Source organism: Mustela erminea, chromosome 1 (assembly GCF_009829155.1).
Source record: "Mustela erminea isolate mMusErm1 chromosome 1, mMusErm1.Pri, whole genome shotgun sequence".
NCBI classification, from domain to species: domain Eukaryota; kingdom Metazoa; phylum Chordata; class Mammalia; order Carnivora; family Mustelidae; genus Mustela; species Mustela erminea.
Window position 1 is genome coordinate 23,358,067 of NC_045614.1, and position 13,447 is coordinate 23,371,513.

The 13,447-nt window shown below is 46.9% G+C and overlaps 1 protein-coding gene across 3 annotated transcripts in view; it reads left to right on the top strand.

Moving 5' to 3' along the window:
* Positions 1 to 13,447, top strand: part of CACNA2D3 (calcium voltage-gated channel auxiliary subunit alpha2delta 3) — an 854,557-nt gene that overhangs the window by 161,016 nt on the left and 680,094 nt on the right. The window lies entirely within an intron of this gene.

Sequence of the window (13,447 nt, forward strand, 5' to 3'; positions counted from 1 at the left end):
TTCATATCGTACCAGAGCTGATACAGGCAGCTCCTGGCCGCGGGCACTCAGGCCTTGGCACTGGGCATGTGGCGGCTACAGACTCACTACGAGATCTTGCCCTTCCGTGAGCCCGTGAAGAAAGACCGACGTTACCGCATCACAAATTTATGTTGTAGACATTTTCAAAACTGAATTTCAGTATAACTGGTTTCTTTTCCTGTGTGTTTTCTTTTCTCTTTGAAAGGTCTCCTTCCAGGGCACCTGGGTGGCTCAGTTGGTTAAGTGTCTGTCTTTGGCTCAGGTCATGATGCCGGGGTCCTGGGATTGAGTCCCATGTTGGGCTCCCTGCTCAGTGGGGAACTCCCTTTCCCTCTCCCTCTGCTCCTTCCTTCCCTTCCCCTTTTCTCTCTCTCTCTGTCTCAAGTAAATAAATAAATAAAAATATTTTTTAAAAAAAGTATCATTCTGAGAAGGGGTCAGTGGGATTCACCAGATGCCAGAGTAGTGCCCCCAACCACCCCAAATCCCCATCTTAAAGGCGCTTCATAGCATGTTGATAAGAATAAAATGGATGTATTGGTTAATTTCCTTATATTTTCCTATGTACATATTAGGAGGAAAAATACTGGTAGCATAGTGATTTTGTGTGTATGAGAGAGAGCAAGAGGGAAAGAAAGAGAAAGAAGGAGGGTGTGTGTGTGTTTGTGTGTGTGTGTGAGAGGAGAGAGAGAGAGAGAGAGAGAGAGAAACGGAAACCTTAGTTAACATTCCCTAGGACACTAGAATTCTTCAAACCACCACAGAAAAAACCCTATTTCGGGAATAATGTGTGGGCTTCTCTCCGCCTGTCTAGATTCCTCAGTTTTAGGGCTTTATCTCCATGCCTAGCAACCCCGAATGCCCAAGGAATCCAGTGCTTCTGCCTGTACATCAGTGGGGGGGGGGGGCTGTCTGTCGGGGAAGCCGGCATCAGGGGACCCAAACGGTGAGGAGGACCCTGGCTCTGTCCGCACTGGCTGGGATGCTGGGAAGATAGGAGGTGAACATCTGTCCCTTATTGGCCCAGGCTAGCGGCCGTCCTCTTGGTGCCTCCCACTCATATTATAGTAAAGATCGTAGCAGCGCCTGCTTAAGGAGTTAGTGGCAGATGCCAGGAAACCGTCCACACCCTCCAGCACATCTCTGCCTGCGGGAGAGGGCAGCCCTGTTCTTCTGTCTTGGGCTTCTCATGTGAAGGTGTATGAGGAAGATGTTGAGACATGGTTGGTATCTGGGTCCCAGAGTGTTCAAAGAGGCAGGCTCAGCGACAGATTTCATATGAAACATAGATTGCTGGCACCTCTTAACACATGGAAGGTTGGGGGCTCACTGGCTGCCCCTCACCCCACAAAGATCAGCAGCAGTGGAAAAGTAGCCACCATTGAAGGATGGGACAGAAGCTCTGCTCTTTGCCAAAGGCTCCAGCCCAGCTTCATTCCCTTACTGGGGACAACCCACCTAGCCTTGGGAAGCGTTTGAGTTAGAACATTTCTAAGTTCCCATCGGATTCTAACAGCATGAGCTGAAAGATTCTGGGGAGGAGTGCTCTATGCTGGGCTTGGGGAATTATGTCAGGAAATCTCTGGATTCTGCAGTGAGGGGCCGCTGAACCCCTGAAGGCTCCGATTCTGCTTTGCATCTCAGCATCGGGGCGGCTCTGCTCTAACACCTTCATTTTTGGACACTGTTTATGGTGGATAAAATGGGGTGTCCCCTCCTGCAACCTCCTGCAGCTCCTCTGGGCACACATGAGGCAAGGGGATGTTTGCAGGGAGGGTGCTGGTGCTGTGGACTGTTTTCTCGTAGCTTCTGAGGTCGGCATCCGGTAACAGAATCTCCCCCCCTCCCTTTGTACAGGGGAGACTGAGTTTTCAGCTCTTCCTTTGAGTAGGACGGAAAGCAGGTTCATACTATTGGCCATGGTCCCACCGCAGTTCTCCACGATTCCCCCAGGAAAAGCTAGGGTCCAGCTGCGCCGTAAACCAGGACCTCTCTGTTCAGCTTGGGATGGATGGAGTTAAAGTTCTATTCAGCTGCAGGGTTACCTAACCTTCATTCCAGCTTCTGGCTCTGTAGGTACAGAAACCACTTGAGTAGCTGCAAATAGTATTAGCTCTAAGCTTGTTACGGATCTCGCAGACTCATTCATCGATTGCCTTCGATTTCCAGGACATCTTGGATATGGAATTAAAGAGACTTTAGTTAAGCCAATTAACTTTTGTGGCGCCTGGGCAACTCATACGCATGCTGGAGAAGGTCACTGATGTTACTCAAATAGCAGTTTTATTTGAGTGGGGATTAAGGAAATCGGACAGAAGGTCTAAGAATTGTTTATCATGTGTTCCTTTCTGGGTTGCATATCTTGGCCTTTAACATCCGAGCCTGACCGTAATTACACACACAAGTGATTGGATCGTATTATCCTTTCTGTAGCTGGTGACTTGATTGTCCTAGCTCTAAATTATCCATCTTGCAGATGCTTCCCGGCCAAAATTTTAATCCAAGGTTTTCCTCTACCTACAGCTTATCAAGCTTTTCAACTGAAGTGTGGCGGTTAAGAGTATAGACTCCAAGTCCATGCTGTCTGGGTTCGAGTCCCAGCTCTGGGACAGCAGCACAGACAGCTCGCAGGTCCTGGATGATTTCGGTCTCCATTGGCATGGTGTGGCCTTAGAGCCTGGACATGGCTTCTCAGCCTCCTGTTCCCTTTCCTGTGCCCTGGTGTGTTGGGTTGGGCCCAGCAGCTCACGCGGGTTCCTGGAATGTGGGCAGAGTGGCAGCATGTTGCTTCCAGGCTGAGGAAGCAGGTGTGTCTTCTCCTCGTCCTCACTCCCCACCAGCTTGCTGAATGCAGAAGCCTCCAAGGCCCGAGGGAGAGCAGAGTGACGTGATGGGACGATCCTGGGTCCCTGAATCACCATGTGGAAGGCTGCAGGCAAGGATGGGGTTGCTGTAGGAATGAGGAATAAAGGTCTATTGTGTGAGACCACTGAGACGTGGGGATATTTTTGTTATAGTGGCTACTGCTCCCGTAATTAATAAAATAATCAGTACCAAGTACTGGTAGTGTAACCCTGGGTAACTTGGCTAATCTCTCTGTGCCTCAGTCCCTAACCTGTAGAATGGGAGGGAACAGTATCTCTCTGACCCAAAGTTAAGTCTGGTTATTATTAAAAATAAATAATAATAATAATAATAAAATTATTATTATTGTCATTGTTGCTATTCCCTTGGATCCTTGGGGAGCAAGACGGGTGAATTATTTTACATTGGAACACCAGAAAAATGTGTTTGGAAAGAGTAGGCTGGAGAAAATAATCTATTTCAAGTCATCCGGGCTTTGTAAAGTAATGTTTTATTATTTGCAGTTTGGCTGTGTTTAAATTTGCTGGTGTATATAAAATGCACTCGTAAATGCATACAATGAAATTATTCCTCTCCAACACATGTGGACCTGTAGTCATTATTTTGGCTTTTAGTGTTGTGAGGATGTAGGTACAGCATAAAAATGTGCATTTCAGAGCCTCAGATCCCATGCAGTAATCCAGAAAATACCCAAGAGTTGGATTTTTTTTTTTTTATAAGAAGCCTCAAAATCATTTGGTTTTGTTCAGTAGGAAGATGACTCCCTGTTTTAAAGCAGTATAGAATGTCACCACGTTTGGGCAAGGATGGTTGTATCAACAGCTGGTTTTGTAGCTTGCCTCTGTCTGAACTCCCCTCGTGTAAAACAGGAAATCGAATGCAACCCACACTCAGAGCTAAAATGTATCAGTAACATTTGTCCAGTTCACTGTGTTGAACAGTAAAAGCTTATGAGACTTATCAAGGTTAGAAAAAAAAAAAAAGGCAGATAGACAGTAAAACAGGGAGAGGAGAGATATCTATCTTTCAATTCAGGACCTGACAATACAAGAGTACTGGAAATCTGTGAGAGACCACCCACCGCCAAGCCAGCTGCCCTGAAGGGTAGGTCCCTGGAACCCTGTGATTTAGGAGGGCACTCCAGAAAGCAAGTGGGGAATAAGGATGCTAGGGCCATAAGGGCCAGGGGGCCCCGGTAACTCCCATTGTAGTGCTCCTTCGAGGTGAGGACCACAAGGCACCTGGAAAAGTCATTTAGACCAGACCACGACCTCCATCTCCCAGCTGGAGGATCTTAGTAACATTTTGAGCAAACTCTGCTCCCTTCAGTGGTGGCCCGTATCCATGCTTTTCTCCCCATGGAGCAAGAACTGCTTACAGGTGGTTGTCCAGGTCCCACAGGTGGTGTCCACGTGCCGCAGCCCTGCAGAGGTTGGAGCCCAGCTGCTTCCTCCCCACCGTCTGTTTGTTCTTTGGGTTGTAACGTGGTACCCCATCTTTTCTCCTTTGTTCCTTCCTCCCTAGGGTCTCTACTTCTCCTGCAAATTGTCTCTTATTCTGATGGCTTTGACAGAGAAGAACTGCATTCCATAAAGTTTTTCCCCACCTACCTAGATCTGGAAGAGCACCGGATGAATTGTGGGTGGTTTTTGGACCTTGGAGACCCTTGATTGGAATTACCTATGTGAAGCAGAATTATTTGTACAAAATGGCACTTTTCATTTTCAAATAGAAAAGTATTCCTCTGTGACCTACAGTGCTGTGCATTCAGTTAGGTTCATTGTTATGGTTAAGAAGAAGCGTTCCTAACATCAGCTTAAAGGATTTGGAAGTATATTTACTTAGAAACATAATTGCTTTGGAGTGTTGTATTTTGAAGTGACACTTCTGTATGCAATAATTGAGTCGAGAGGAATACTAAGTGCATTTATGTCATAATAAGAAAATGACACTGCCTATAAGAAGAGAATCCAAAAATTGTAGATGATTAGTTTTTACTGCAACACCTTTAGTGCCATATCTAAAAACTGTCATTTCTACTGTGTAAATAGAGACTTCTAGCATCCGGTCCCTGCCAGCAGAGAGCCATTCCCCAAAGAGTTACTGTTGAAGACCCCTCAGCGCCTTGGGAATGTATTTGAAAAATACCATTGCCCAGAGCACCGTTCAGGGCTAGTTCATCAGTTAGACTGTGAACGTTGGTTCAGAGTATCTTCTGGTTGAGGCAAGAGAATGACCATTCTCAGATGTTATAGAACAAATGTCAGAATTTATGACCACCTCCGCCAACACCATCACCATTTGGGAGGGCACTACGCCATATCCAGCATTCTGCTGGGTACTTTACACACTTGACCCCCTTGGATCATCCTAAGCACACTGTGAGGTCTGATGTCATCCCGTTTACTGATGAAGGAAAGGAGGCTGAAGGAAGCTGAGCAGCTTGTCACATAGCTTGTGAGTGGTGACGCTTGAACTTAGTGTGCCTAGCTGAGAAGTCCCTGCTCTTAGCACATTCCCAAGCTGCCTAGCAAATGGGATGCCTGTTTTTGATCTTCCTGTATCTTGAACCCCAGCCAGTGATTCTAACCCAAGCAGGATGCTGCTACCAGGTTCCAAATCAGTAGTATTCCAGCAAAATCCATGGGGATTCTTTCCCACCCATCCCATCGTGGTCAACCACCTCTGCTAGGAATGAGACGGGGCAGGAACTGCATTACCTTCTCCCCGTTGGAGGGGTATCTCATGAGTTTACACATGTCTAAAGAGACTTTCCCCTCCTCTTCTATCCCTTCTCCCCATCCTACCCTTGTTCCCACTGTCCACCAAGCCTTGATCACAGATGCCCTGCCTCTGTTTATCAGCCACCTTGTGATGGTTCATGACTGTCTTGGGAGATTAATAGCATATTTCATAGACTTCATCTCCCAGGAGGTAGGGAATTATACGTGGTGTACAGTCATCCCCTTTTCTTCGCCCCTTGGCAAATTCATTGTTTTATATCCTTCCCTGGAACCTTTTACCTCCCTGGTGACTGTGATGTCCTTCCTGTTCCTGGCCAAGTTTTCACTGTTTATAGGACTGTTGATTTGCCCATAACTCCTAGTCCTCAACCCTCCCTACTCAAGGAGAAATATATGTCTGTGCTTTATAGACTGTTACGCACTCAGTAGAAGACACACAATGCCTTCCCACGGATGGCAGATGTCATCAACCTGCACGGCACACAGGTGTGACCTTGGAAGGAGAACTATGCAGAATGGCCAGGTGGGATATCAGGGCTCAAGTTTAGATAGAGATGATCCAGGCATCTCTGTTCCAACTTGCTTATTACCTATTTTTAACAAAATGGACCACAAATTGGCTTCTTTCTACCCCCAGGGAATACACGTGTTTGCCAATAGTTCTCTGTTCCCTCCACCCGCCTGGCACATATAGGCTATTTCCAAATATTTGTTGGATGAATGAAAATAGCAGTGAGTTCAATTTAGTTTCCGTGTGTGTGTGTGTGTGTGTGTGTGTGTGTGTGTGTGTGAGATCCTTATTTAAATGATGGGTTTAATGAGTTCAGCTTCTGTATTGTGGCTCCTTCAGAGCTAGAAGGAATGAGAATAAGATTGAAAATTGAACCTTAAAGTAGGAACATGAAGTATCTTAAGCTCTTATGTGAACGAACCACCTTTCAGGTTCTGAGCTGCACCTGTCTCCAGAGTTTCCCAGGGACAGGGTTTATTGCAGGGATCGGGGTCAGGGGGTTTCTAGGGAAGTGCTGGAGGCTTAGGAGAGGGATGGGGAAGCAGGCTGATTTCTCACCATTTCTCTCACGTCATGGGCATTGAGGCAGGCTCCCCAGATTCTACTTGGGGATGGGCAGGTCTTTGCTTTGCCATCTCCTCCCCTGGACCTTCTGTCGGTCTTCATCTAGTGATTTAATGATGCTGAATCTAGAGATGTAATTTCAGGTTTTGCTGAGAAAATTTGGCTACGAGACCATGTTCAGATGCAGCAGCTCTTTGGCTAAGGGTAATGCCTGCATCCATCTTCAGCGGGAGGCAGAGGTCCTCGGAGCCTCTCTCCCATGTTTGGCTTTTATCCCAATTAACTGCGATTGGCCAGAAGTCTCCGGACCGGAGTCCCCTCTTTAGGATCTGCTCCAGGTGACTCACTTCTAGATACATAGTCATCACGTAGGAAAAAAAAATGACCCAAATGTATGAACAGCATTAAGTGTTCTGACAGTGAAGTAGTGCTCTTCTCTTCCTGGTGTTTGTGTGAAATGATCTGGCAAAAGAGACGCTGCAGAAATAATGCATTTCTGTGTCTCCCTTCTCAAATGATGAATGTTCTTGGCTCATCATAAGATTTCTTGCCAAATGCTGATTCTGCTAACAGAAGGGATGGAAGCTTCAGATGTTCTCTTGTGACAGAGGGAAGAAAAAGTCCCCAGCTTGCCCTCCTTCTGTGTTATGAACGCAGGGAGGTGTTCTTGGGAAGGGCCGTGCTCTGCCTCCACCCTGGTCTGGGCTGTGGGGCTCCGGTCTCTCTCTGGCCACTCCTTTGAGCCCAGGGGCAGCCCAGAGGCTGGGCACAGCCAACTGAAGTGTACCGGTGTCCTCAGCCAACCTGTTGGAATTAGTCTCTTACATTAAGAGCTTCAGTTCGGGAAGGGTTAGCACGAACATACAGCACTCTCTAGAATCCTCCGTGGCAGAAGGGCCAAGAGGGAAACACCAGAGCTTGAGGATTTGGAGCGGGCATTCCGTGCAGGCTCTGTGCTGGGGCTTTCACAGATGGTCCTTCTCCCACCCCCACTCCCCAGGCCCTGGAAGAGGGCCTCGTGATCCCTGGTGCTCTGACTCACAAAACTGAGGCCCCGGAGGTTCAGTGACATGGCCAGCCAGCTGGCCAGCCCAGACTGCTGTGGTGTCCTCCTGTCAGCCCTCTCGATGTCTTCCAGGGAGCCCCAGAAGGGCTCTGACCCTTGTGGCCTCCCCACTGTGTCATCTCCCGAATCCTGACCACTCAGGCCCCTCAGCAACATTTCTTTTTCCAGTATTCTTCCCTCCTACCCTTTCTGCACACTGAGGTTTCTCTAAAAGCACACGTGGGATTACCGAGTCCCTCCCACCCCTGAACCCTTCCATGGCTCTCACTGTTGCCTAGCTCCATACCCCACCCACCTACCCAAATCAGGAGAAGGTCCCAAAATCTTACTCCTAACCCACTCCCTGATGGCCTGGCCCGCTAACTTCTTTGGCCTCGGCTCTCAGCAGGGTCCCTACCTTGGGCATCTGCACACCAGTGAAGTGGAACAGGGGGTGTCGCCCTCGGCCCGCAGTTTGTCCCTTGCAAGGTTTTTCTATTTTTCTTAATATTTCCCGGGTCTCAGCACCATTTGTCGCCCTTGGTCCGCAAGGACGACAATGAGCCTGGTATGGTGTTAATGCTTCATTTCCGTTTATTTAATCAACTTCCTTAGCTTATATACAGCAGGGTGACCAATAAGGGGTCAAGCAATGGGGAGAGCCAATGAGAGTCCTGTTACTATGCTGGTAAATTTGATACAGCCAATAACTGTGTCCTCCTTTAGGCGGGCTTCACCAGAAAGTTCATTGTATACTTGCAGCGTACTTTGCTAGCAGTGAGCCAAGCACCTTCTTGTAATGGCGGGGACTTCCCCGGCCGGAGACAGTCCCCGACAAGGGGGTAGTTCCTTGAGCCCCAGACAGCCTCTTATCCCTGAACCTCTGTCCCTGCTTTCCCTCTGCCTGGCATGTTCCCTGTTTTGTTTCTCCCCTTCCCAACCCTGTCATCCATTTAAGGGTCCAGGAAGCAGGGAGGCACTGTCTTGACCACCCCATCAGGGCACTTACCATGATGCTGTATCTTCTCAGCTCGTTCACTTATAAGAACACTCCTGACCAACAGACCACCAGCTTTCTTTAACTTTGCTTGTGCCTAGTACTTGCCTGGTAGAGAGGAGACACAGTGTAGAAGTGGCACGTGCTGGGGACAGGATTCAAATCCCGCCTGGCCTGACTCTTTCATGAGGTGCTGCGGTATCGCCTGCATGTCCTTTCTTCTGCCTTCCTTTCTGTGTTTACGGGGGCCTGCTGATTCCTTCCTGACTTCTTTTCCTGGTTGAAGGGCTGCTGCTGTTTTATGAAGCAGAGAAAATTGCTAGTACAGTCCTGGAAGCCTTAGGAAAGAAAGCGCCACTGCCTACCCAGCAGTGGGGGGAGGCAAATCCTGAGGGAAGAAGTGTGTGGGGTGATTTGCCTCCAGGTCTTTCTTGGTACCTTGGAGAACAAAAGACATTTCGTAGCTCAAACACAGCCAGGGAGTGATTTATAATTAAGGCTCCACATCTCCTTTCAGAGCGGGCTTGCTCTTTTCTCTCTGGATGTTTTTATTCTCAGGAGCTATGTTTGCTCCTCTGAGGCCAGGCTCCAAGCCCAGCCCCTCAGTGGCCCTCGGAGGGACAGAGTCCCCTGCTGCGATGTCCGATGTGCCCCAGCTGTGGGTGCAGCTGCCGCACTCCTTGAACAGGTGCTGTCTCTGGCTTTTGGTAATTGACTCTCTTGGTGAGTCCAAGCCACCGTTGGTGACAAGAACAAGAAGACGGGTCATGAAGGCAGTGAAATGGGTCCTCTGAAACAAATTTGCAAATGTTTGGACTGTTGGTCCCTTACCCCCTGCCCCTGAGTTCAAAAAACGTAGCGATTAGAAGTCAGACCTTAATGGTTTTAAAGCTCACTCTAACCATTTGACTTCCAACTACTGTCTAAAACCTCTCTATGCCTCAGTTTCCCGTCTGCAATTTGGGGATAATACCTAACTCTCGAGGTGGCTGTGGCTGTAAGGATTAGACAAATTAATATGTGAAAAGCTTCCGGCACCGTGCTGAGCCCGTGGTACACGGAGGACTCGTTTTACTGACTTCCTCAGGCTCTGCTAATGAAGACATGCTGCTTAATTACACAGATTCTAATTGGGACCGCATTTCCCTAAAGAAATCTGTTTATTAGGTGCCCATATGCTATTCGCACATACAACTTTTATATTTTCTAATTTCCAAAATAGTATGTTCATTGTAAAAATTAGGAAATACAGGTAAACACAGAAAGAAAGAGAAAAATCCTTGGCGATCATATGGCCAGCTGTGAACATTTGGCATATGTTCCTTCTAGCTTGGTGTTCCTGGGTATGGGTGTATACGGCAGATGAGTAATTTAAAACAAAAAGTTACGGACTACTATCTGTAACATATTGTAACATACTGTGTGTGCACACTTCTTAGGTTCTTTTACACAATTTGGGATGGCTTTGTGGAATTCTGTTGTACCGTTGTAGCTTCCTTTATCTGGTTGCTGGAGGTTAAAAAAAAAAAATGCTTGGGTTTTTTTTTTTTCTTTTAGATTTTTTATTTTATTTTTTTGAATTTATTTGACAGACAGAGATCACAAGTAGGCAGAGAGGCAGGCAGAGAGAGAGAGAGGAAGGGAAGCAGGCTCCCCGCTGAGCAGGGAGCCCAATGCAGGGCTCAATCCCAGCACCCTGAGATCATGACCTGAGCCGAAGGCAGAGGCTTAACCCACTGAGCCACCCAGGCGCCCCAAATTGCTTGGTTTTGTACACTAGGCACATTTTTAAAGGTTCTGGGTGGCTATGACCATCCCAAGCAATGAAGGGCTTGCATTTGACCAATGGCTATCACTGTGTTACTCTCTCTGTTCCTCAATTTCTTGATTCCAGCAAAGTTTAACATTTCCTGGGAAGAGTAAGGCATTAAGCTGTTCGACCCCATTCCTAGAGGCATTAACACATTTTGAAAAGCAGGATGATTTTTGCTTATGGGATAACTTCCCCTGGGTGGGGAGAAAGTAGTACAGGCTTGGCTCATTGGCAAAGGAGGACCCATTGCCGCACGTCCTGGGGGGAGAGGATTTCGGCTGGCAGAGGACTAGAACTGGTGAATGGTTACATTTGTCCCAGATCTGGGACTCCTAGCTTGGCAAGGAGGTTTATATTGAGATTCTGATTAGCTAGGTCACCAGGCACAAGGAGGCCTGGGAGACGAGCCCTCTGTCAAGTCACTGGCTCATTTTCACAGAGGAGACTCATAGGAAGACAGGCTGCAGGGAGATTTCACTGAAACCTTGGGGGATGGTTATAGTGAAATAAATGGATTCCTTTCTAGAGGAAAAATACAGGCAAGAACGGATATGACCAGAATAATGGGGCCCTATCTAGAAACCAGAAGATTCAGGTAAAGGCTAATTGTGAAATGCATTTTATTTTTCTTTATCTTATGCCTCTAGATCACCTTTCATTACAGAATTACTTAAGACAGAGACTTATTATATCGACTCTGTAAATATTAGACTGGCAATTTGTTTTGTTTTACTCACTTCTTGAACTTGGTAGTTTGGGTAGTGAATCTGCCTTGGGTATAGGCTGGCCTCAGCTGCTGGCTTTTGGAACACATCTGGCAGGCAGCAGAGAACCCCCAGGATTTTTGGCTCCAAAGACATTGGCTTGCATTCGAACTTAGGGAACATTTCCAGTGATTGTCCTTGAAGTTTTATTCACACGCCAGAGGACGCTGTTAGCTTGAGCCATGGTTGGTCTGGCTAGAGCTCCACAACTCAAGCCCACCCAGTCAACCTCTCAAGGGGTAGATAGGTCACCATTATGGGTCCCAAAATAATGTAGCTGTGTCCCTACTTGCACCCTCCTAATACTGTAGCATTGAAATGGTTTTGCAGTGAGCCTCATTCAGAGAAGTCCTGTGACTGTGCTGTGGGCTGCTGGGTGAGCACAAGGACATGTCCTTGTCTCCAGGCCACACAAGCTACAGGGCCAGGAGAGAGGAGCACAGGGTGTCCTGGGGTGTCATTTACAACCCATAGTCCATTGACAATGTGGAGCAGCTCGGACTGTCCTACAAATAATGTAGCAGATGTCTGTCTTGGTCCAGACGCAGGCAGCCTAGAATAATATTTTGTATATTTTTTTAGGCTCACCTTAATTCTTAGAAATACCAAATCCTCAGGCCCGACGTTTCAGCCGGAGGCCCCGATGCCCAGTCTGGGAGTCCCTTCCTGCCCTTCTCACATCTGCTCTGTCAGTGCCGGGCTCTGAGAGCTCTAGGCAGAATGCCCTCAGATACCAGGGATTTCACTGGAGTCTCAGGGTTCGGAAGGATTCTCTCTTCTGTTCATTCCCGGAAGGTCCTTCTCTCTGTCCTCAAACCCTCCTCTTCTCTCTCTAAGACACCCAGTATTACTGCCTCAGTGGCCTTGGACATCTGAGCTCGGAAGGGAAGTGCTTTGTGTGACACACACACACACACACACACACACACACACACACACACACCCTTCCTCTGGGCAAGGAAAAACAGTCTCCTCTGAGTTTACATTTTTTAAAGTAAAGAAGGGGAAATGGGGAGAAAACACAAATTTTTACTGTGACAATGATCTTTCCATTAAAAAGCCATTACATTTTCCACTTCAAAACTGACTCTCAAGGTCTTTAGAGCCAAGATAAGATGTAGAGCCCCTCATTTTTTTCTGAGTAGGAGGTGGCGGTGAGGGGTTAGTAAGAGGTTCGGGTTCTCCCAACAAATAAGGGTTAATATCAAGACCCCAGTAGTTTCAGTTCCTCAGCCTTTCATTAGCCACACAAATGTAAGGGATTTCTGTTTGAAAGTATTCAAACTCCACTTGGAAGGTATTTACTAATAAACAATATTTCTTTCCCATGGGAACACAACTAAATCCTTAGTTAACCCACACTTTTGGGTCTCAGGATTCCTTCACACTCTTACAAAATACTGAGGACCCCGCAAGGGCTTCTGCTCATGGGGGTTGCATCTATTGACATTTGCCGTGTTAGAAATTAAAATGCAAATGTTTAAAAATTATTTCAGGCATAAAAACACGGTTATCATAAATAGGTGCTTTGTGAAAAATAACTGTATTTTCCTGACAAACAAACAGAAAAAGTGGAGTGACACTTTTTTTGGGTGGGGGGAGCAGTCTTTTTCATGGTTAAAGAGAAGACAGGTGGATCCTCGTATCTGCTTCTGTGCTGTCTGTTGTGATTTTTTGAAATCTAGGAAGAAAATCTGGTTTCATGTAGATATGCTGTTGGGGAAAAGGAGGACTTGGTGGGCCCCTGAAAGGGTCTCAGGGAACTCTCAGCGGATCATGGGGCACTTTGCGAACTGCTGGTGAAACGAGATACGTCACTAGCTAGATAAGTCACTAGGGTGTGGTGGGTTTTAAATGAAAGATTGGCTTGGAGAATTTGAGTAAATTATGGGTCAGATCAGTCTCTTATGAACAGATGAACCTGTTATGGTATATACAAAGTATTTGTTTTTACGGTTTTTGTACTTACTGTACATTCTCTTTTCTGTGAGCTCATTGAGGGTACATAGGAGGTCCTCAAAGAGCATTTAGTGGTTTGAAGTGAAACATTAAAATCCATAGCAAGGACTCTCTCATTATAAAATGTTTATGAGATGCTCTGCCATATGACTTTCTTTAGTATC